The sequence below is a fragment of the Gavia stellata genome, chromosome 8, assembly GCF_030936135.1.
Source record: "Gavia stellata isolate bGavSte3 chromosome 8, bGavSte3.hap2, whole genome shotgun sequence".
Lineage (NCBI taxonomy): Eukaryota > Metazoa > Chordata > Aves > Gaviiformes > Gaviidae > Gavia > Gavia stellata.
The window spans coordinates 22415454-22438319 of record NC_082601.1 but is presented as its reverse complement, the minus strand read 5'-3'; the positions used below and the strand labels follow the sequence as shown (position 1 = coordinate 22438319).

Sequence of the window (22866 nt, the reverse complement as noted above, 5' to 3'; positions counted from 1 at the left end):
GAAAGTTGTGTCGTACATAAATAACTCTCTGACAAGTGGAGTACAGGAGAGTGTAAGAACATCAATGAGATTTAAAGTGTGATACTTCAGCTGAACAGAAACTCTCTCTTGTCCTGTAGCCTCCACAGCACTGCAGAGATTAATTTATTCAATTGATATGATACAAATACCAATCCCTTCAAGGATTCAGTCATGCTAGCAACACATCTTGCAGCTTTCATGCTGGCAGTTTCCTCAAAATACTGCAAAATTAGAGAACTTGGAGCCAAAATGTTAGTTGCGCTGGTAGAAACCTTCAGATCACACACATGGAAGAAACAGCAAGGACAGCAATATGAAGGAAGGTTTTATTTGGGTAACAGTTTTCTCATTAGGCTGGTCCTACGGCTAGGAAACCTGCCATTTAACTTCAAGGTTACATACCTCATCTAGTGAAAGTTTGAGGGCTGTCACTGAAAATAAAAATACTAGGAGGGAAAAACTGCCTAACCTAATCTCAGTGCTGAGCACTTCCAGTGCCCTTCTTTCACTCCTAAGTGTGAGCAGTTATGATAAATTCCTCACAAAGAGTTTTCTTGTTTTAAAAATCCCCTCAATAGCACCTTTATTTCCATTTCTCCAAGCAAAATTCATAACATATTTGAGGACATTTGTAGCTTGCTGTTGGGAGAAGCAATATTCCATAGAGAAGTTCAAAAGCAGTCTAAAGTATTTGAAATATGTTAAAGGTTAAGTTTTAGATGGTGGGTCTCAGGGATTTTCCAGTCTGCACAGACATCTGAAAGACTCTGGCTGCAGCATTTGCTGCAGCTATCACCTCAGAGGAACTAAGAAGGCCCTTTCCTGAAACAAGCAAATTTAGAAACACTGATTTCCCTGTCTAACTTTCCACCCATTCCCCCAAAGCACTGGGGATTAGATTGCCCTGTAGGAGAATACCTGGAGCTTCAGAAAAACCTCAGATCCAAGAGCCACCAGGTACTATTTGGGTCTCCCAAATACAATCAACTTGCTCCAACTGTTCGAATGCTACGAAGGTGATACATACATACAAGTATATGGAAATATATGCTATTGGTCTTCTTTCCGCTTTTTCCCTAACCTGCCAAACAAGCCTACTTGAATTGAGCTTCAGAAGATAAAGCAAGGGTCAGAACTGGGTGATAGACAAAGCTGGTCAAAGTGCTAACTTCTTAAAAAAAAAAAGTAATATTGGTAGAAAAAATTGCTCATTCCTGCTAAACAACATCCACAGAAGCTATTCAACAAACTTCTGGCTTGGTCAAACTGCAATAAAGAAAAATTCAAAACAAAGCAAAGTTGGAATTGGCCCCCAGCATGATTATCAACATTAACAAGCTAACTCTGGTGGTAGCAGAGCTACAAAGGACTTTCCACTGTTGTACAGAGCAGCAAGGCAGCTACTGCCTTTTCTACTGCCTGTACAAGGCAGCTAACTGCCTTTTCTATGGGCTTCAAAGGGAAATTCTGCTGGCTCAATACCCCAGCTGGAGTCTCAATCCCATACAAAGAAGTCCAAGGAGTTTCCCACATTGTTTTACCACTACTTGTAGATGGTTTATTGCTGCAATTAATAGCAAAATATCCATTGGTCAAGGTCAAATAGATGAATGCAAGAAGGTTTGGAAGAAAATTAATTTTAAGTTATTGAAGTATCTATTTTTATACAGTAAGTGAATATATCTGGTCTAACTATCTGAGTAACTATGTTCAACATTTTAGTAAATGTTGCACATTAACTGCTACCACCAGTAACCTTAACAAATGGAGATACTTCATTTGTAACTGTCTTTTTAAATAAAATTTAAAAAAGACAAAGGTGTAACTAGATGCTTGTTACCTGCAAATTAACATATATTGAGATCTATAAAATCCGTATTAAACTAAATCAACAGTCAAGACCATTTACAGAATGAGTGACATTTATGAAGCACTACAGTTAGAAGAAATATACATACAACAAATGGTCAAAATTAAGCGGTGTTGTTCCCATCAGCTTCAGCTGTAGAGTAAAAAAAGGCAAGAAGTCTATCTGTAGCTGTCAGCTACATGCTATGAGAAATTTAATGGTAGATACACCACTGATAATCCTTTGCACAAGGTCACACATAGATCACTATGCCTCTGAACACACCGGGAATTGAATTAGCACTCAGTTCTCTGCCCGGTTTCCTACCTTGCTGCAGGAAGCCAGTAACTTAAAACCCTGTTGATGCTTTATTGGCATATGAGCAGTCCTCACTCCCCCTCAGTCACCCCTTTTACTTGGTAGCCTAGCAGTAAGAACATCTGCCAGACTTTGGAAAACCTAGGTTCAGTTTTCTCCTCTGTCACATCCCTCACACACTCCTGAAGGGTTTGTAAGCCACAAAGTTATCATGTGTAGGACCACCTCTTCTCGTGAAGCTGTTTTATGTAGCAGAAAATACTCCATGACCTGGGACGAAGGACAGGGAAGAAAGGGACAGGATCTATGTTGTGAAGCTACATTATTCACTCAAAATCAGACAGACAAGGTCAGAAAGTATGAGATAAATATGTTTCATGCAATGCAGATTTGTCCAGCAAAATTCCTCCAAAGGTGAATTCTCAATTGAATTCTCTTGCAACAAGTACTCTAATGAAATCCATCATTCACCATCTACAGTATATACTTCTTTATCCCTCTATCTGGGTCTCACTACAGCCCACTCATGAAGAGATGCAAGTAGAGGGAACAGTTATGAACAGGAATCACGTCCACGCACAGTATAGCTCCGTGTCCAAACCCCCTTAGTATTTTGGGAACTTAGGCAAAATGTTCTTTCTCTCTCCACAGGACATCATAGAAGAGAAGGACATCTTTCGTAAGTGTGAGGTTATCAAGTCTCATTCCCAACTGAATTCACAAAGTGGTAGTTGATTAAGTTGATCTTTAATTTGTCTTAGGTAATAGTCCCAACTCTCACGGTTGGAAAAAGAATTTAGCCTGAGCACAGTCTGAATAGTGACAGATTCCAGGGAAAGGAATATGTCTGGCCAGTAGCACATACCCTCTCTAGTACCCTTTCTGATATCCTACTCAAGATCCTTCTTAAGCATCAGCAGCTCATGCTGAACATCCCCAGGTCACTGGGGACAGTTGTCATTTGGGTCACAGCTGGTTGCCTGCAACAGAGAGAAAGTAACAAACTCTTCTAAAAGCAGCAGTAGCCGAGCCCAACAGACTAGGAAAAGCAAGGCAAGATCTGTACTAAGATATCTTTTGTTCCCCTTTCCCCCCAGCAACACTCGCTGCCCTATTAAAGCAACACAATGGAGGCCACTAGGTGAAGCACCCCATTGTGGGCGACCACCGCATCAATTCATGTTTAACTGAAAGATGATGACAGCTGAAGCTGCTCTGTTTTGTGAGAATTTGCTCTGGCCCTCAGACTTGAAACACTCCTCTAGTCAATTGTATAGAGACACAAAATTTGAATGACCCACATACACACAAAGTGTGCTGCTTGAAAGACTTTTTAGGTTAATTTAAATCCAGTAAACCCAGATGAAAGCGCTAAAGTAACAAGCATTCTGGAAGACTTGATCTGTCTGCTTGCAATAGGGTTTATGAGGTTCACTTTAGTCCTGCACTAACATGCCTACAAGACTTCCAGATTGAACGAGGCTTGTGCCTGTTCTGCTTGAGCTCAGAATGAGGGAGATCGAACCTGTTTACGTATGGCAAATCCTTCAGGTTGTGCTGGTGCTTTACCAGGCCAGTGTTTCAAATATGGATGTGACACACTGCAGCGAAAAGTCAAGCTAAAAAGTGACTCTTCAGTAACAAAAAAAAATTCTTTTCTAACATACTTTTAAAATGAATGCTATAGAGCCCCTCAAGAGTACAGCAACAGATCTGACTGCTCTTGTTCAACACGTGAATGCGTTCCTGATCCAGAGCACAGACCATTTCTTAACCTCTCAACCCTTTCAAATTTGAGCTGCTAGTGAAATCTTAAAGATGCTTCAGCATGATACAGAACACCAAGATGGAAAAGTTGGTGAGCCTCTGCCAACTAAGCTGGTGTACCCCGTCGTGCTCAATTCAACAAAAACTATTTAAGTGCACACTTGAGCAAGCACTTCACTGATTTCATGCATGTGTCTAACCAGGTTCCCTTCATCACACTGATGAATTTTGTCCTTAAAATCTCCCTCCAAATTTCTGCTCTGATATGTGAAATTAAACTTCAGCTAATAAAACCAAATTGTTCAAGCAATGATCAAGCAAAGTACCCCCCTACCCCACATACATGCACACATATTTTGCAGAGACCACCATACGGGGTTTGTGCTTCATGTCAGAAAGACGTCATCCTCCCCATGGACCTGCTGTCCAGCAGAACGAGCTCAGCATGGCCACTCTCCCAGGAAAAGGGCTGCTTCTCCCAAGAATAAGGCTGAAGAGGCACAAGGCCTCTCTGCTCCTGCAGTTTTCCCCTTCTTCCATTTCTTTTGCAGGAAGACTGGCCAGCTGGGCCGTGAACACAGGTACTCCTGCAGAGCCCCCAGCTTTGCAGTATGCCCCAGCAGCGCACAGCCCTCCCCACCGTAAGCGGACACCCCTTATGGCTCCGATGCCAAACCAGTGCCTGCTGCCTAGCAATGGTGTGCAAGGATCCAAAGTTATCCAACTGGCTTTTGACAAGCAAACATGAAACATAATAAATGCACAACGTTAAAAACTTAACAGCCATTTTTCTTCCAGAAATTTAGCTGTTATTTACAGAGATGATTTTGCCACTGATTTGCTATAGTCAGGACCACGAACGGCAACGTAAGAATGCCACGCTTCGAAACAGTTAACATCAAAACCCCCCTCATATTTAGCAACTAGCTATGGGCTCACCACATTGCCTGCAGTCGAAGAACCTGGTTTTCTGGCTCTGAAAACTATTTTCAGAGAAACTGCAGAATCCTCAAGTTTTTCCCATGGAAATTCACTTCAGCAAAATTTCAGACTTGCTGTTCTCAGTCACCCGCTGCTCAACTCCTGGCAGTGGCTGACAGACCTCTGGCTGAGGCTTTGGGCTGAAAGCCAAACTGAGCCTAACGCAAACTCCACAGGTGCAGACCTTGGTTCTGGAGAAGATGAGAAGGCTTGAACTGCCATCATGCAGCTTGTTCTCCATTTTAATCCTCATCGTCTGACTGAACTGGGCGAGCACATAGCTGAGCTACTGCAATCATTAGCTGAGACTGAAAACTATTTTTGCTGCAATGATTTCCTGTGGCTGTGAAGACTATGTTCACTGTGAGACTGCTCAAAGGAGCATTTCTGAGGCTGAGTTTAAACGATACTGAATGTCTATTCCTTTTAAACGGGAAGCATTGCTAAGTTCCCCACATGCCCACTGTTACTTAAAGCAGTCCATGTTTTATCCTCACATTGCATTTTTCTGGTTCCCCAAACACAGTACCAGAGCCTTCAACTTTCTGATACACTCAAGGGGACTTAATCCAATTAATGCTGCTCCTGACACAGCCAGAGGTATGCATTCCTTCTAGATAGTTATGTCTAAGGAGAGATATTTAGAGGATGATCCCAAAACCAATGGACTCTGGACTTTTCGACAACTTCTTAGTAGTTGTGTCATTGTTTACTGACCTATTATAGCTCCAATTCTAGGTTAAGAAAAAACAAAACAAAACCAAGCACCAACAAACAAACAGCAACCCTTCTCCCCTAAAACATCAAAAAATCCCCATAAAGATAATATTTTTAGGCAATAAACCATGTAAAAATACAAGACAGAGCACAGAAAAATAATGTTTAATCCATCCAAAACCTAGAAGGACTATTAGCACCTCAAACTTTTAATGGTCTCACAAATTCAAACTTAAGACATTTTGTATTGTATCACAAGTGTTGATCTTACAGTATTAAGACTTCCATCTTACAATAGTAAAGTTGCACAAAACTGTGCTTTTCTATCAGGCACATGACAATTCAGGTGTTACTGTGTTTCACTCTGAGCAATCTTTTTGCATGTTTTGCCTTCCCTGATCAAAGCCCTAACACACACAAGGGGTGAGCAGTGCTATCTCACAGGTTTGTTAGGGAATTGTGCTGGATGACTATTAATACTTCACAGCCTGCATCACTATCTAGAAGAGTAAAGCAAAAAAATTGCCACCTTCTTTTGAGCCATCAGCTTTTTAAGGAATTTAGAAAATCAGAGTTCCAACTCTTTTCCAGTCAGAACTCAAAATAAGACAGGGTGAAGGTAAGTTGATAACCCAGGTGGCACACTCTCAGCATTCGGCCTGGTACGCATGGACGTATGTTTCCACTTGCACATTTTCAGACATCTCCTAAAGAATTTCTACTCTACGTTCTAACCTCACAATCTCCTTCACCTAGTAAAGCTCTTTTAAAGTAAATCAAGTGCTTTATTAAATCCTACATCTGTATATGCTTAGATCATGACAGACCTATACACTGAAAACCCATAGAGCAGATCACAAACACAATTAGAGTGTAGGACAGCCCCATGGCATACCTTTGATTGGTTCAGAAACCAGACAGAAGTGCAACTCTGCTTCAAACAGCCTGTACCCTCCACTAAATCTATATTTATCTTCATTCCTGATAACTAGTCTCACAGAAAGCTGCAAGTGTGACAATATGTTTGATGGCAGTAGCCCCACTGGGGCTGGCTCCCAAGATTTCTGTAATGATAATTTGCTGCATTTCTGCAAAGCCTAGCAGATACAAGTGGATATAAAGAATGTTAATTAAAAAAATAAAAAATAAATCTTCTTGCCCTTTTTGGCACGTTACTGCTGTTGAGTTAGACTGGAGCTACCATGCAAATGGTAAATAGTTCCTGCACTATGGTTAAGCAGAAGTTATTTTAGGAAGGAGACAGTTATGCACAGCTCACCAAGACGTGCAAAATAGCAGGTATGATAAATTGAGAAATCTTTATTGCTTTCCTCTTCAATTTTCTGGCTTAAGATTTGACTGTCATCTGATTTTCCTCTTGGCTGCAGTTTCAATCAGTTATTTAATATTTAATGTTACAGTGCCACTTGAGACCAGTCCTGTCCTAAATCTGTATGCTCAAAATACAGCTCTGAAAGTCTTGAGAGCAAAATTTAGTAGTGCAGAAAAAAGGAAAGGAAACAGTACTAAATTTTGAAGTGATGCATTTTTATAAATAATAAAGCATGTTTATATAATTAGACCAGAAAAGATGCATACTACAATAGGTGTTTTGGTAATTCCTTCTAGGTTACATAGCTTCTGTTTAATGGTTATCTAACTGTTCTCTTCTGAGTGCTTCAAGGACTACATGAAATAAAGCTCTGGTAAGATCTCAGAGATCTATTAGCATTGCCCAATCTTGCTCTACAAAGAGGTACTACTATCTGGAAAGCTCACGGGAAGAGCACACAAAAAAACCAGATGTCACTACCACGTACCGTCTCCTGTGGTCTGATCAACAGAACTGGTTTCACATCAGTGATGTTCAATGCACACAGCTGACAAGTCTTGGAGAGAAAAACTGACCCAAAGACTTTCCAACATGGACCTCTAGTCTCCATTCTTACTAGTGATCTCACAGGTTACCTGTTTCCAAACATGGCCTTTCAGCTCCCCTATGGATATCACAACAACTGCTCACTGTCCCACTCTTTTCCAGTTCTAGAGGAACAAAAACTTAAAATCTTTCAGACTGCATTTGCTTTTCACCTAGCAATGCTGTCCTAGCCATGTTGGCCAACATATATGCATAAGGCAACTTTTGTGACAGGTAATTATCTTCTTAGACCAACTTGCTTCAGCTGTTTCCATTTTTTCTCATGCTGAATGTTACTTTCCTGCAGCATTAAGTCATCTGCCTCAGATTGGTTTTTAGCCTGCTAAAGCAGATGCTGATCCCTTACAGGTATTGATCTTTCCAGAACTAGGCTAGGTGTTAGAGTTGTTTCTCCAGTTCCCTGAAGAAACTGCCCAGCTGTGCTACATGAAGGTTGGGTTTTTTGTGTGTTTTTTGGTTTTAAAGATTTAATATATTATCCTTCAGTATTCCAAGAACACTACAAAGAAACAGGGACGGGAAACTTTTGTACTATTTTTCATGCAAAGGTGCCATCATCAGAGCAGCAAGAATAAAACTAAAGAAGCCAGAAACCTGAATTTACCAAGAAGCACGATCTAAACAAACTATTCTCATTAATCTGAAAGTATTTAAATAACTAACCATAAGAGATGGCATTAACTATTTCAAAGCACAGTTTCTACAGCACCTTGTACTGAATATTTCCTTTCTGATGGTCACAATTTCATGCCTGTTTCAGGGCCTGATCCTAGAAGATTTAACCTGCAAGTAACTGGGACTACATGAGCTGACACATTACTTGACTCCTCTGGAGAAACCCATGACAAAATTTAACTCTCACATACTCATGGTTTTTTCATCTGCCCGTTTCTTGAACTTCAGGGAAGTGAAAAACAAAGCATCCCTGAATGAGCAAATGCTGGTCACCAGTCAACACAAACAGAAGGGCCTGTCACACTAATGATACCAGTAAAATGGAACGAGTGGAATTACATGGACATACATGAAGTGCAAAACGTGTAGCGTACAGATGAAGTTACCAGAAGGGTCTCCACTGCAGCCTGGGCTTTGTGTTCTGCCACAGCAGGTCTGTGTATACCCGCCCTGGTGAGACACCAAAGCAGAAAACAGAGGCTATATTGAACATTGGGTTACCACATGCCTATGGCTACACTAACAACTACCATAGCATCAGCCCAAAAAGCATTAGGGAAACTACCAAGTTTCTCACCTCCACCAGCGCTGCATACATGTTCTTGCTGAGGCCACTGCCAACATCTGTTCAGCCACAGGCCACCGCTTGCCTCTTTTGAGCCTAACAATACTCCAGTGATGCCAACCTTGTTTCCTGGACATACATATGACGTTATGCCCAACTATCACAAAAACTGTTCTGCCAATCAAAAATTTGTTTCCATGTAGGTACAGGGCAAATCTTTCCACAAAAGCATTTTGATAGCTGGCCATACAAATGCAGCATTAGGCAGGCATCATCTTGACCAATCTTAGTTTATAGCTTTCAGCTCTCAGCAAAGAAAATGGAGGAGGAAAAAAAAAACCACAACAAACCAACAGCATATGACAAGCTGCCACATTAGCTTACAAAGTATTTACACCTGAAGAAAATACTCAGTTTAGCTTTCTCTAAAGAGCATGAAAGTACATTATCAGACAACTTACTAATGCAGAAAACAATGTAGTGAAATGCCTGTAAGGGAAAAATATTAAACAATGTGGAAACTAATTCTCCTCTGTAACTCTGTGTCTCCGTGAACAGATACACACAGTCCGTGTACCTATAAAATGAAAGGTAATCAAATGTAACATAAAACTGTGTAACAATATAAATATGAGGAAGAAGAGAGGAGTAAGGACTTGCATGCCAATTCATTCATTGTCGTGTATAAAATAAAACCTTATTGCCACTACCCTTCAAATGAGTAAGGTGTTTTGATATGGGTTAATTGTGACTAGCAACCTGCACAGAACAAGTCATACTCAAGTTCCTTTCTTTTGGTAGAGACTGAAATAGGGAAAGATACCAAATAGTTTTGGACTACTGAGCCTATGTAGTTTTGCAGTCTCCTGTGGAAGAGAACAACCTGCTACAAAAGGCATCCCTGGGGAGCTCCCATTGGACTGAATCTGTATGGATTCAGTGTGAATTTGACAAACACCATTTGTTAGTGCTACACATGCAGAACAGCTAACAACTCTGATGAGAGCAGAAATGGGAGTAAGAAGGGTATCCTTCTAAATTTGCATTTTGTTCCATGTTTGTCTTTCTTTTTTAAATGAAAATAAGAGTAGAACTTGGTGGATATCTGCATTTACTGAAGATCCAAAAACTTGCATCCACATAAGAATGGAGACTTTATTCTGAATCTGACAGTAACTCTTCATGAATAAATACTTGCTTGTAATGCATTTCATGAAATTACTAAAGCCTAAGTGAACATTGCTCGTGTTGCTTTCACACTGCAAATACATAACAGGTCGAACAAAAGCATAGTTTGGATTGGTAACAAAATTAACATCTTAGAAACAGAAAAGAAAACTTTCTAGGAAAAGACAAAGCAATAAGGAGGTAAAAAGTACAAGGCAAAAATTGCACAAGTAACCACTAAGGCATATAAAGGAAGCAAACACCAAACCTACAGGATAAAAGCAATGAAAAGAGCAGAACATGTCGTAAAAGGGAGGAAGAGAAATGTTTTTGCTGTCTTTCCCCACTTCTGCTCAGCTTTTAAATCCAGTATCACAGATGAAACAAAGAACTGACAAGCACCATTACAGATCTGAGAAGTAAACACAACCTTCACTATTAACAGATAATAACTATTTTACATTATTTGCTATTCTACTTGGTCAAGAATGGTTTTATTATTGGAATGTTTCACTTAAGAGAAATAAAAAAAGCCCTCAAATTTTGGCAGCAATAAAACATTTTTAATAAGAGAACAAGAAATATCAGTACCTGAAAACTACCACTTAGGAGAGATCAGTATCACAGACAAGCACACCAACAAACGGTGAAGAAAAAGCAGCCCAATGCTTCAGGTAGAACAAGAGAGATAAACTGGGAGAAAACCCCGTGCTGAATTCACAGAAGATCCTCCCCAAACCATCAAGAGTCAGTTTTTAAGCCCTGTGAATCCCATCTACTAAGCATCAAAGGTAGTCTTGAAGTCTGTAGCATCCCAGACTGAGCCCTTGCTTTCTTGGCTGTACATCCCCTATGGCTCTTCTAAAAAATCCCAGCTCTGTCTCCCTGTTCCTTCACTTTTAAGCCACTTGTCTGCAGTGTTTGGCAACTTCATTTAAAGCCAAGGCTGATTGAAGAAGGCAGTCAGTCTCTTCCATAATCAAGAGCTAGACAATTCAAAGCACATGGAACGTAAGAAAGCAGCAGCTACTGCAGTGTTCGCCGTTTTCCTTTAGCTGTCTTAATTGTTATATTGCAACTGTAATTTTGAATTAGTGTTCATATTAACTAGAACTTAGGGAAGAATTATTTCATTTCCATAACATAAAACAATGATGAGCACACACAAACCACAAGAGAGTGGAAACCTAGTTAATTTATTATAACCTTGCTTAATATGCAATGATAATGTTAAATAATGGTGTCTTTGCAGGACTAGCACATAATTTAAATTTATTAATTGTGTTAAAAACTGTCACAGAAGGTAGCAAGGGCAGGGAATTCAAAGTTTTAAGTAATCTAATTTGAGGGAAGAAGGGAATTTCGTAAGATGCAAAATGAAAAGTGCTTACAGCACAGTCTAAAAATACGGTGAGCATAGTCTGAGGACATGGCGTGGAGATCTTTGCCTGTCTGCTCCAGCAGAACAGCATGGGAAGAGGGCTGGCGATTCCTGACAACCAATGTTTTAATTTCCCCCCAATCCCATGTTTGGGCACAGAGACGTCCTGAGGCCCAGCTTAAAAAGAGAAAACAGGGATCATAGACCAGATTCACACATGAGCATGGCAGATATGGTAGGAAAGGAATCATGAGGGAAACTGCCAACCTTGTCCAATTCTGAGGTCTGTTTCATACTAGTTCTGACATAACTGGAGCCTCTTGAGCAGCACACTATGGAGTTGCAAGCAGTCTACTCCTACCTTCTCCTTCACCAGACGCTTTCTTTGGCAGTGGGATAGCAGGGCAACAAGAGCAGAGCCAGACCCAGTATTTTACTATTCCAAATTGAGAAATAATGATAGGAAGAGTTAAAGGGTGTAAACATAGCCATAGGAGCAGCTGTTCAGCAGACAAGCATTCATTCTCTCAGCCAGTGTTAATCTAAGCACTCATATAGAGCTGGCAGCAGGAAGAGATGCACTTAGAGCACCGCATGGCACACCATGCCCTGCTCCACCACACCACGTCCTCCCACCCTGCCGTGTCAGAAGGGGCCAGGTGGCTGCAATTCCCCCCGCTTCTGCCCTCCACCACACCAAAACCTGAGCTTTCACATTGGATGCAAGTACTGCCCATGCCTCCCCGGTTTCCCTTCTGTTACTCAGATGTGTACATACTCACCAACACCACAAGTAACAGTACTCCAAACATGATTATGTGACCACCTTGTGACCCACAACTGGAAAATTTGACTGAGGAGCACCCTATGTTTTTATGCAAGGTGACCTTTAACCCCAATAAGTATAGTGTGCTGCCCTACGAAACAGCTGTACAGCCAGCTGTCTGGTACAGGGCAGGGCAAATGGGAGAGCAAGGACGCAGAGGTCAGGGAGGCGGCCTTTACTGCTTACTAGAGCTGCAACAGTAGCCTGTGCTGCTGAACTACAGCTTGAGCCAGCCTATGCAAGTACCCCACAGAACAAAAGCTCATCATAAAATTGTAAAATTATGTATAATTAAGCTACTTATCCAGCCTGGCCACCAAAGAAATGTGAATAGTCCAGAGCCTAACACAGATGCTCCGAGAGGCAAAGCTGGAGGCATAAACCGACAGCAAACCACACTGTAGCAGCTGGGCGTGACTGCCCAGACTACGCATTTGGAAGTGTGAGTGCTGAGCAAGCTCGGTGTTGCAGAGGAGGTATGTGCAAGATGTTTAGTCCTGATTCATCAGAGAGCAAGTGTTAGGGCAGAATTAAAATTGCTGTCAGCGGCTGCACTGTGTTCTCACAACTTTGAAATTAGGACAGCTTGCCAGCCATTAACTTATTCATGTGTCCAGGGACTCAGGCTACAAATTACTACATTTTATGTAACTCAAGGCAATTAGTACTGTCTTACCCTCTTTCTCTTGGAGCAGGGAAGCCATCGGTGAACCAGCTTTGAATGACATCATATGAAAAAGCATATTTACACTAAAAAGCTTCATCAATACTCTTCTGCACTGACTTCACATGTGGCTTAGAGAGAAACATAAATTCAACTCAGCCTACCATGGTATCAGATAAAAGGAATCAGTAATGTACAGAGTGCTGCTCTCAGGGAGCAGTATCTCTCCCTGACATAAAACGGAACAGGATTTCTGTCTTAGCTTTATATACCCAAACATGAGTCCAGGCCTTTTTTGCACAGCACTAGTTTCCCTGACATAAGTATAAATGCCTCATTCTCTTTTACCTTCTATTTAGGCCTTGCATTCAAGCACATCTCTCTTCCTTTTCTGTGATGTTATTAGATATAATACTCTTAAGGGAATAATAGGTCCTTGAATGTATCAATCCCAGAGTCTAGATGTAACTCTTACAGTACTGTGATAAGATCGCAGTATTTTACATGCTTACTATAGATAACAATTGCCAGATCCTCTTCGCTACTCTTTACACTTTAGTTGCCACTTTCTAGATTAGTTCAATTAGAGTCTCCTTTAGGGCATTCGTGACTCATCTCAATTTCCCTACTACCCGCAGCTGTAATAAACTCTTGCACTCAGTGAAGGTCACATCTTCCCTATTCTGGAACAATTTTGCAGACTCCAACTCCCTCCACATCTCACTGAAAACCTATGTCCTCCCTCGCCAAGCTGCCTCACAAATCTGACTCTGACGATGCCTAAGCCTCTATTCCCTGCTACACCCATCAGGCCACAAACGCCGTTTGCTCATATGGCTCTTCTCTTCCTTACCTCTGTACTCCAGTTTTAGCATGCATGATACTTTATAGACTCAAGATTAGTCTTCAAAACAGTTTTCTAAGCAAACTACAGATACAATCTATTTATCAGCACAATACCAAATACTCTGGTTGCCCAAGTAAATAAAACAATCTCTTTAATTACAAATTACAGCTGAATTATTGCCTCAGGAGAGCAGTGAATGCCATGAAAGAAACATGAAATCCTGTTTAATTACTCAGAGTGCGAAAAACTGTTTCACTATTCAATTTTGAATATGCTCCTTTTCTTTTTCATTTAACACCTCCTGGTTCTTGCACAATGAGATAGGCAGTTGCTGTTCTCCGTTTATTTTCTTTATACAAGTCATCATTTCCTTATGCTTTTATCTTGTACTAAGGCGACCCTCTCTCTCCCTCCACTGTCCCTCTGATCTCCTGCACAATCCTTGCATGATCTACACTCGCTGTCCTGCTATTTACATCTGCAAAGCACCATACTTTCACATTACATTTAATGAAAATTTTAATGGCAATGGAACAGTTTGTTCTGCTCACACCAGTCTGGCGGCACAATGGGAAATAGTGACAGGGAACTCAGCTCTATAGGTTTCACCAGTAACAGTTCTATTCTCTTCAAAGACAGCTTTCCCTGAGTAGTGTAAGAGCTAGCCTTTGTTGTTCCCCCTTGCCTTACACTAACACCATCATTAAATCTGTATCACTTAATGTATAAATCCTTACCCAGACATTTCCTGGAGTTCAAGGTTGCAAGAGACCAGCTAATTTGGATGGGCTCATATCCACAGTGTTCAGGGCTGGAACACTGGATAGCACTTGCCCAGGATCTACTTTACTTCATATAAAATACAGTTCTGAAACATCATGAGGATTTGCCGGTTTATGTGGTTTTTTTGTCATCCCCCCCTTTCTTTTCTTCCGTGTCTGCAAGAAAGATCCGTGTTTCTGAAATACTAAGATTGATGTATTGCACCTTGCCAGAACGGTGTTTTTATAGCCCAACACCAAGGATATGCTGCTTGCCCTATGGCACAATGTAAAGGCACTAGCCCTGCTTGGATAACAAGACTATCCCAGCTGGAAGAGTCAGATTTGGCAAATTTTATATCCATATCATCTGTCTGGTGAAAACCCTGGAGTGAATTATCTTTTCAATGAATTATCCTTTCAATAGTACCTGCATTCCCCCTTTGGCAAGAGGTAGCAGCATCACCACAGAAGGAAGTCCAGTAGCAAATCAGTATTCATGAAGTGCAGCCCATGGGAGACGAGACCACCTGAGGCAAAATGGAGCGTGACAGTGAAGGTGCGCCCTTATTTTCCAGCTTTGGCTCCATTATGAAGGCAAAGGTGACTTTTTTTAAACGTTATTTTGTTTCAAGTAAATGAGAGCTGAGATCTTCAAGCTGCTGTTTTTAGAGAGACACTTAACATAATGAAAACAGTAACAGAACCTCACAAGTTTGATTACACCAAGAATCCATTTTTGTTATTAGTTGTTCTTTCTCTAGCATTTCTACCTTAGAAATCACATGGCAGGTTTATGACTCCCTTCTTCTAGCGGTTAAAAACCAAACAAGAACATGCTTCTTGCTTTACAAGCAATTTATGGCTATTTAAGAGCCACCAATTTACTTTCACCAGCAGTTTTATGACATCCTATCAGAATTCATTGACATGAAGCTCCCGTATATTTTAATGGAAAGCTACACATTACTTAGTTACATGACACTGAGTAAAGAAAAAATAAATAAAAAAAAGAGTAATAAATAAAGACTTTCAGAAGACACCATTACAGTGGTCTTTACTCCTGATGAAGGCTGTCAGACTCAACCTTTACTGGTTTTTCAGGTGCAACTAGTACAAACCAGGAAGGACTTCACATGGGGAAAAAAAAAAAAAAACTGTGGACAAAACTGTGGACAGGGCTCTGTGCATGTGTGTGTTATAATAAAAAAAAATTTGTTTGTTCTAATGACAAAAATTCCTGCCAGCAATGAAGCTTTATACTAAGTGAGAATAATTTCTCATATAATTAATTTGAAAAGGGCACATTGTTTTACAAAGACAGATCATGTAGCAGTTGCTCCTCTTCTCTTTTGATATAATAAGCTTGGCACAGCTGGAGCATACAGACAGCAGCAGCACACAGTGACACTGAAAAACTTCTTCAAAGTAGGATGCCTCAAAATTTATTTTACAAAGTGCTACACTTTGCTGAGTGGATTGGATTTAAAGACAAGCCTGTGTTCACACCGTCTAGCCTCGACTTGATGCTCCCATAGGTTAAAAGAAATTAGCTTGGGCAACTTCTCAGCTTCACACTGGCACTCAGAGAAACTGGGTCAATCGCAGGAGCTGACAGCTTCCCTGGCTTTCCTTTTACAGGTCTGTTTTAACACGGTGGTGGTCCGAGTTACCAGCTTTGGCGAAACCACCTTGTTGCCTGACCTGAGCCAAAGCAGTCTCTTGGCTATAAACCCAGCTACTGTGCTTGAAGGAATACTCCTCCTCTTATTCTTCCTGCCCAACTCCCTTTGTTTTAAGGCCATAGTAGGGAGAAAGGAGAAAAACAAACAAATCTACATCCAGACACAGAGAGCTGTACACAAATACACAATTTCCACTCCTCAATGATATCACACAATACTGTGTTCTTCAGGCACCACTAACAGAAATATAAAGTAGTTGCTCCAATATCGTAACAGTTTCTGTGAAGCACTGATGAATGTTTCACTCAAGGTCACAGAAAGCTAACTGAAATACAGAAAAGTAAAGAAGTTACGGATCAGCAAGAAAAATATGCAAATGACTCACTTTTTTCACCTGTATAAACATTTATCTGTACTGAAACAGTTTATAGGACTAAGTATTCCAGAAAAAAGAAATCATAGTAATAACTTAGAGGCTTCCAGTACTATGCCTCATTACAGAGTTTGCTGCTATTTCACAGTGACTTCCAGAAATTTTGGATTTTCCTTGATGCTTTCTCTTTCAGGAGAGACGGCTGTCCTATGATCCTATGTCAACAGAAGCACCTCTCCCAGGAGCACATGGATGCAGCACACGGCAGGACACAGCCCACTGCAGAATGTTATGAGGAGGAGCAGCAGAACTATTTATCTGCCCAGTTAAAAAAAAAATAATAATCCAAAATTGTAACAGTAAGGAAAACCTCTAACGTTTTATCAGCATACTAGTAAGGTGTGCAGTTTTCCTTTCACCAAGCAGCTGGGTGAGTTACCAGTGCTTTAGATCTCCTGAACTGACCAGAGCAGCAGGGAAGACGTTATGCCTCGTACCTGTGAAAGAGCGAGGAGGAACAGCCATTCCTGCCCCATAGAAAACAGCAGAGGAAAACAAGAGAAATTTGGTAATTCTACGGCCGTTGAACAGTAACTATCACACTTGCCCCAGAGCACATAGCACGGCTTTACAGATCCATCCTGTTGTTCACTTTTCTGGTGGTGAAACTGGTTAGTCCTCCGTTGCATGTAGCACTGAGGCAGCTGAAAATCTGTATTCACAAATCAGAATTGAATGGACCTATAATAGCATTTACCACATATTTTTGCTTGCATCTCAAAGATCATTGTATTCAGCAGTGTTTTAGGAGCTGACTTAAAAGAGGGCCTGAGGCTACTAAAAATTCAGAGCTAGAAGCTTTTTGACGCCTATTTATTTTCTAGTGCTTTACTGCTACACACAAAGCACAGACTGATGAATTCTTTTATGAGCTTTGTTAAGATTTGTATCAGGACAGTTCAGAATTTCAACAACCAAGCAGCTGTCTCAATTTCTTTCCCTTGCATAATTATTTTCCCAGTACAATTTTCTAGGAAAGAATTACTCTGCTAGACGAGAAAAGCAATACGGCCAAGAAGTTGTAAACTGCCCATAAAATTTTCACACAATTGTGCATGATAAGCAAAAAAAAATATTTTGTATCTATCTGTCTCTATCTATACACATATACATGCACACACATATATATACACAGCTATAGAAAGATAAAATCTCCGCAAAAGCAACTTGCATAAACACAGTTTCAATTCCTTAGGAAAAAGAATACATTCTGGCTAGGAGATGAGACAGAGGCTCTTCTCTCCCCTACATCAAAACTAAAAGACACCCCACTTACAGATACATTAGTATCCAACCTTCTACAGAAGAAGGGGGGCGGGGGGGAACCAAAACCTTTGGCTCTTCAGTCTGCACAGTTCCATGTTTTCGCATGCAGGCTGTTGCACAAGCTCAAAAAACTCTCTTGGCTGTATGTTTCTGCCAGCCACTCCGTGGAAACCATGTAAATGTCTCTAATAAGTGGCTTGCTTAAATGTACATGGCTGTAGGACAGACAAGTCATGAGACTGATGACATTCCGAAGTCCCAGGGTAATAACTTTGGGCATCACAGGTTCTTTCCCTTTGCTCTGAACTACAAGGGAAGAGGACAGGATGCTTGCTCTTCCTACACTATTTAGTGTTTGAGAAAAGCAGACATGCCTATGCACTGGTAGTGCGAGCAGCAGCACAATACACTAAAACCAGGAAGAAACTGGAAGTGGTTTGGGAACCACTACTGCATTGGCTTTCTGAAACGTCAGACATTAACAAAGACATTCTTGGATCCTGTATTCCGTCTGGCAATCAGCAAAGTCACCATTCATGGTCTTCCAAGAGTTACATCCTCCCAGTCATCCCCAGCATACCCCTTGAAGCCGTTTCCCCACTTGCTTATTCCATGCCTGGAATTCCCTTTCCACTATATTCAGATGCAACATTCTTCCTTAAGACATTTTTGGGAACTTATTTGTGGTCAGACACTTTTTTTTTTTAAATTAAAAAAAAAAAAGTAACAAAAAACCACCACACTTCTGTGCTAGAACTATGCTCCAGCAGTCATTAGAGCATTTGATCCAATTTATATCACCTGCCTATAAATAGATTGATAGTCCCCTGCAGAAACAACTTTTAGCCTTGTAAAGTACTGCAGATACTCTCCATGAATAACACAGAAACCACATGAGCTTCAAAAAAGATTCAAGGTAATCCACTTCCTGTGTTTTCTCATGTGCTGCACACTCGAAGTGCAGAGCACAAGGTCCTCACCCTACTCTTGTTCAGGAGAAAGCCTGTCCTTCCTTGATGTTAGGCTGTGCTATGGGGACAGAGAGAAAGGAATAAAAAACCAACAGAAATGTATGGCAGCAGAAAAGTCCACTTTGCACACTCAGTTCACCAGTTTTTCTTCTCCTTTATGCACCTTGGATCTTTCAAGTTGAGGAAAGGAGCAAAACTGCCTAAATTCCCACAGAAGAAAAGCTATGGACAGACTCCCCCCTGTAGCTAATATAGTAAGCTAAGTGCATTACAATCTGAGCTTATACTATGTGGATGCCTTTCCTAGTGACTACAAACACTCTGCTGATAACTCCAAGTTTCATGTCAGAATCACCAAATCCTTGAGAAACAACCCATTGACTTGCTAGCAAAATAATCCGCAGCACCCCATTTATTACTGTCTTTCTGACTAATACTGGATCATGAATCATCACCTGGTGAAATTATTTCGTATTTCGTATAGGTACTTATCACCATAACATCTGAAATCTTAAAGCAGGTACACGACGCCACTCAAGTCTCACCATTAGCGGTGTCCACAGCTCCAACAATCAAATGGTGTCATGTCTTTCAGATCGACACACAAAACTCTATGGGGTGATTGCTGCTTAAGGACATTTATTTTCACTACAATGCTGTGGCACAAACAGTCTCTATAGACAAGAGATCTTATTACTGCTTTTTTCTTCATATAACCACCACCTGCTAAAGCCCAGGACATCTGATGAAGGCTGGCAGCAAAAGAATTACTCCATTTTGGGGGGGGGGGGGGGGGGGGGGCTGGGGGGGGGGGGCTGGAAAGTGTATGTTTTGGAGTTTCTCTGCACTCTGTTTAGGACCAGAATTGAAGTTGCTTGAAAAGAAAAAGAAGGGAAGGTTTAGAGAAAGTGAGAAATCCAGGAAAAGAAAAATCTAATGATTAAGTTACTGTTTTAGCCTGTTCGGGCCTGGATCTTGGGTGTCTGTCATCCCAGCCAAGCATGTTTATCATTGAGTTTCACTCTCAACATTTGTCCTATTGAAGTTCCTCTGCCTCACATAGTACTCACACTACTCATTTGGCAATAAAGATAAGGCAGTCAGAAACAGCTTACAGCCCTTCTGGCACAGCTGCCTTCTCCTCTGCATCATGGAAAAGCCACCCTGAGCCTAAGGTACACTTTTTGTAGCCGTAAATTGAATTGTCTCCGTGTAAAAAGAGTTGGAGCTCTTTTTAAGCAGCTCCACATTTGCTGTGGGTTCTGTCACTTTTCTTCCCAAGTCACAGTCAATCAATGAAGTTGCCAGCAAAAAAAGTGTTCTCTGGAAGGACAACAGCAGCTCAACAGTTGAAGGTATAGGTGGGGATCACTGCCATTTTGCTTGCTCTGTGCCTGCTTATTACATAAGGGCACATTTCGTTCTCTGTCAGGGCCACAAAACTCTCCACTGGCGCTCCAGTTACTGAAGACTTGGAGTGCTCCCCTTCCCACAACCATCATGGGAACATGTGCTTTATGCAGCCTGGAGCTCTGAATCAGCTGCCACACGTGTACTCTTCATCCAAAAAGTCACCCCATTAACTCAATAGCTGCGAAAAGGCTACAGACCTCATACAGTTTGCTCCAAACACACTGAAGTGAAGCACCACCTAGTGCCCTGATTTAACTAGACAATCGTTTAACACCCATACTGAGGGGAAAAAAGGGTATCCCTGGCTTCCCAGTGCTATTCTGACTACCTGCCAACAACTCCATCCAGCATGTGTGACGGGACGACTGGTGGCACGCACTGCACAGGAAATGCTACCAGGGCAATGCACACACAGTTGGTTGGATAACACCACATTCTCAGAGCAGCATGTATGTATGGAGATGGAGAGGCAACTCCCACTGCATCTTTTGCAAACCACGAGCAGAGAGAACCTGAACTATCCACTTACTATTATTGACGCCATCTTGCTTCTTTTTCTACAAGTATTATCACTACTATTAAGTACCCATATTGCAGTAATGCCCAATGGCTCTCTCTAAATGAAGCTGGCACTTAATTCTGTCAGCGTAAGTTAATGACATTCATTACCACTTGACCTTACTTTCCAGTTTGCATTCATAGCACTCATCTGCACGCTTTTTCCATAACGTATGCCACAAAGGAGCAAGTTCAGCACCCATAACTTTCCTACCTGTGCCTGTATTTCATGGTACGTTTCAGTTTTTTCTACCTCTAAGTCAGCCCAGATGTGCTGGCACTAACACAAGAGAGTAAAGTGTACGACCTGAGTTACAGAAGCAGCCAAATATACCGCCCAAATACACGAGCTCTAATAGTAATACAGTTTTAGGTTTTTTCCAAGATTCCACAGCCTTTCTTACAAGTTAAGCAGACAAGTGTATACATTAACAACTACAACCCTTGTAGAAAAAAGGCTGTTCTTCACTGATCTCAAAAATTAGTAACTCTAAGACCACCAGCTGCTGGCAACAGGATGACTAGGTTTATCCATAATCTCACTGTGCCTGGCTTTATTAAATATTAGGTAGGGTGGATTTTAGCTGTACCAAGGAAAGGACTTAAGCATTCTGACAGTTAAGTTCCTCTGTTTATTAAAGGACAATCAACTTCAGACAATTTATCTTTCTTCTTCTAAAATAAAAGAAAGGACTCTAATTCTCTGAGCTAGAGGGACAATATGCTTAACGGTAACTCTTCTAATTTCTCTCCTATTCAGTCCTTATTTGAAAGTAAGTATCAATTGCTACTCAAATAACATTTCATCTATGGTTTGGCTTTAGAAAAAAATACCGTAATATATTATTTATTCAAGACCATATAATGAACCTTCCTGTTATGTCTCCACAGGAAAGTAAAGTTTAAGGAAAATACCTAGGAAACCTACAAAAGGAAAAAGTATGAAATATATTTAGGAAATCTGCATGAATGAAACAACAGTATATTGCACAAGTAGGGTTTTTTAACATATATACACATACACACACACTCCTCTCTCTTTGACTGGTCTGCAGTGTTTTTGTGATTTCTTTACTTGCAATTTCTTAAAGAAATAATTTAAAAATAGTTAGGAATAAAAAAAAAAAACCCCACCAAAACTTGGAAAACAAGATTAACTAAGATTTGCTTTCTAACTTAAACAGGCTTCCTCTATTTCTGCTGACATTTCTACCTCACACTTCTTTCCCAGCTAACGAAAAGTGTAACTAGGGTTTTAAGCCAGCAATAACACAACTACTTGACCAACAGGGTGTAATAAAGCCAATACTTGTTTATGGCCTCAGCAATATTTGCCAAGTGTCTTGATTTGGACCATGTAAAATTTGCCGTAAATGCATGACCTTTCACGTCAAAGGAACAACATCCAGCAGTGCTAGAGGGGTTGAGTCTTGGAATTAATGAGTCTTTCAAATAGGCTAATGCTGTTTTGTGTTTTGTTATGAATTCAATGTCTACTAGTCCTCCTTTAAGAAAAACATGTAAATATTTTAAGTAGATTTTATTTTCTATGCTCTTTCAATGCAGATGAAGTATTAATATGTTAAATCCAGCTGTCATGGAAATGTAACTCAGATACTAAAAACAATGGAGTCTAATCAGAAAAATGAACTTTATGTAGATAATCAGTTTGCAGAGCAGCTGGGTGCTGGGAAAGATTCCTTAGCAGTAAACCCTCACAGGTGAAAAATAACTTCCTAAAGAAAGTGCAGGAGTCTTCAGCTTCTCAGTGCACCCAAGGAAACGGGCTAGTAAAAGGGGAGAAGCCTGGTATGAGAAAGAACGAAGGGTTTAACAATGCAATGCTTTTATCTTTACTCCTCCATCTTAGATCTCGGTCAGGTTGTATAGCTAAAGGTTGCGCTGTATAGACAGCTTCCCAGCCTAACACCAGGCGATTTGTCTCAAAGGATCAGGCTGGCACCCTGACAGTATAGAATCACAACCACCTGATTTCTGAAAGCTTTTCAGCATTGAAAGTACACATAAAGTACAATCTGACTCCTTCAGGAGAAAGGAGATT

General features: G+C 40.8%; 1 protein-coding gene across 2 annotated transcripts in view; it reads right to left on the bottom strand.

Moving 5' to 3' along the window:
- The window catches only part of CERS6 (ceramide synthase 6), a 127638-nt gene that overhangs the window by 61840 nt on the left and 42932 nt on the right, over positions 1–22866 (bottom strand). The window lies entirely within an intron of this gene.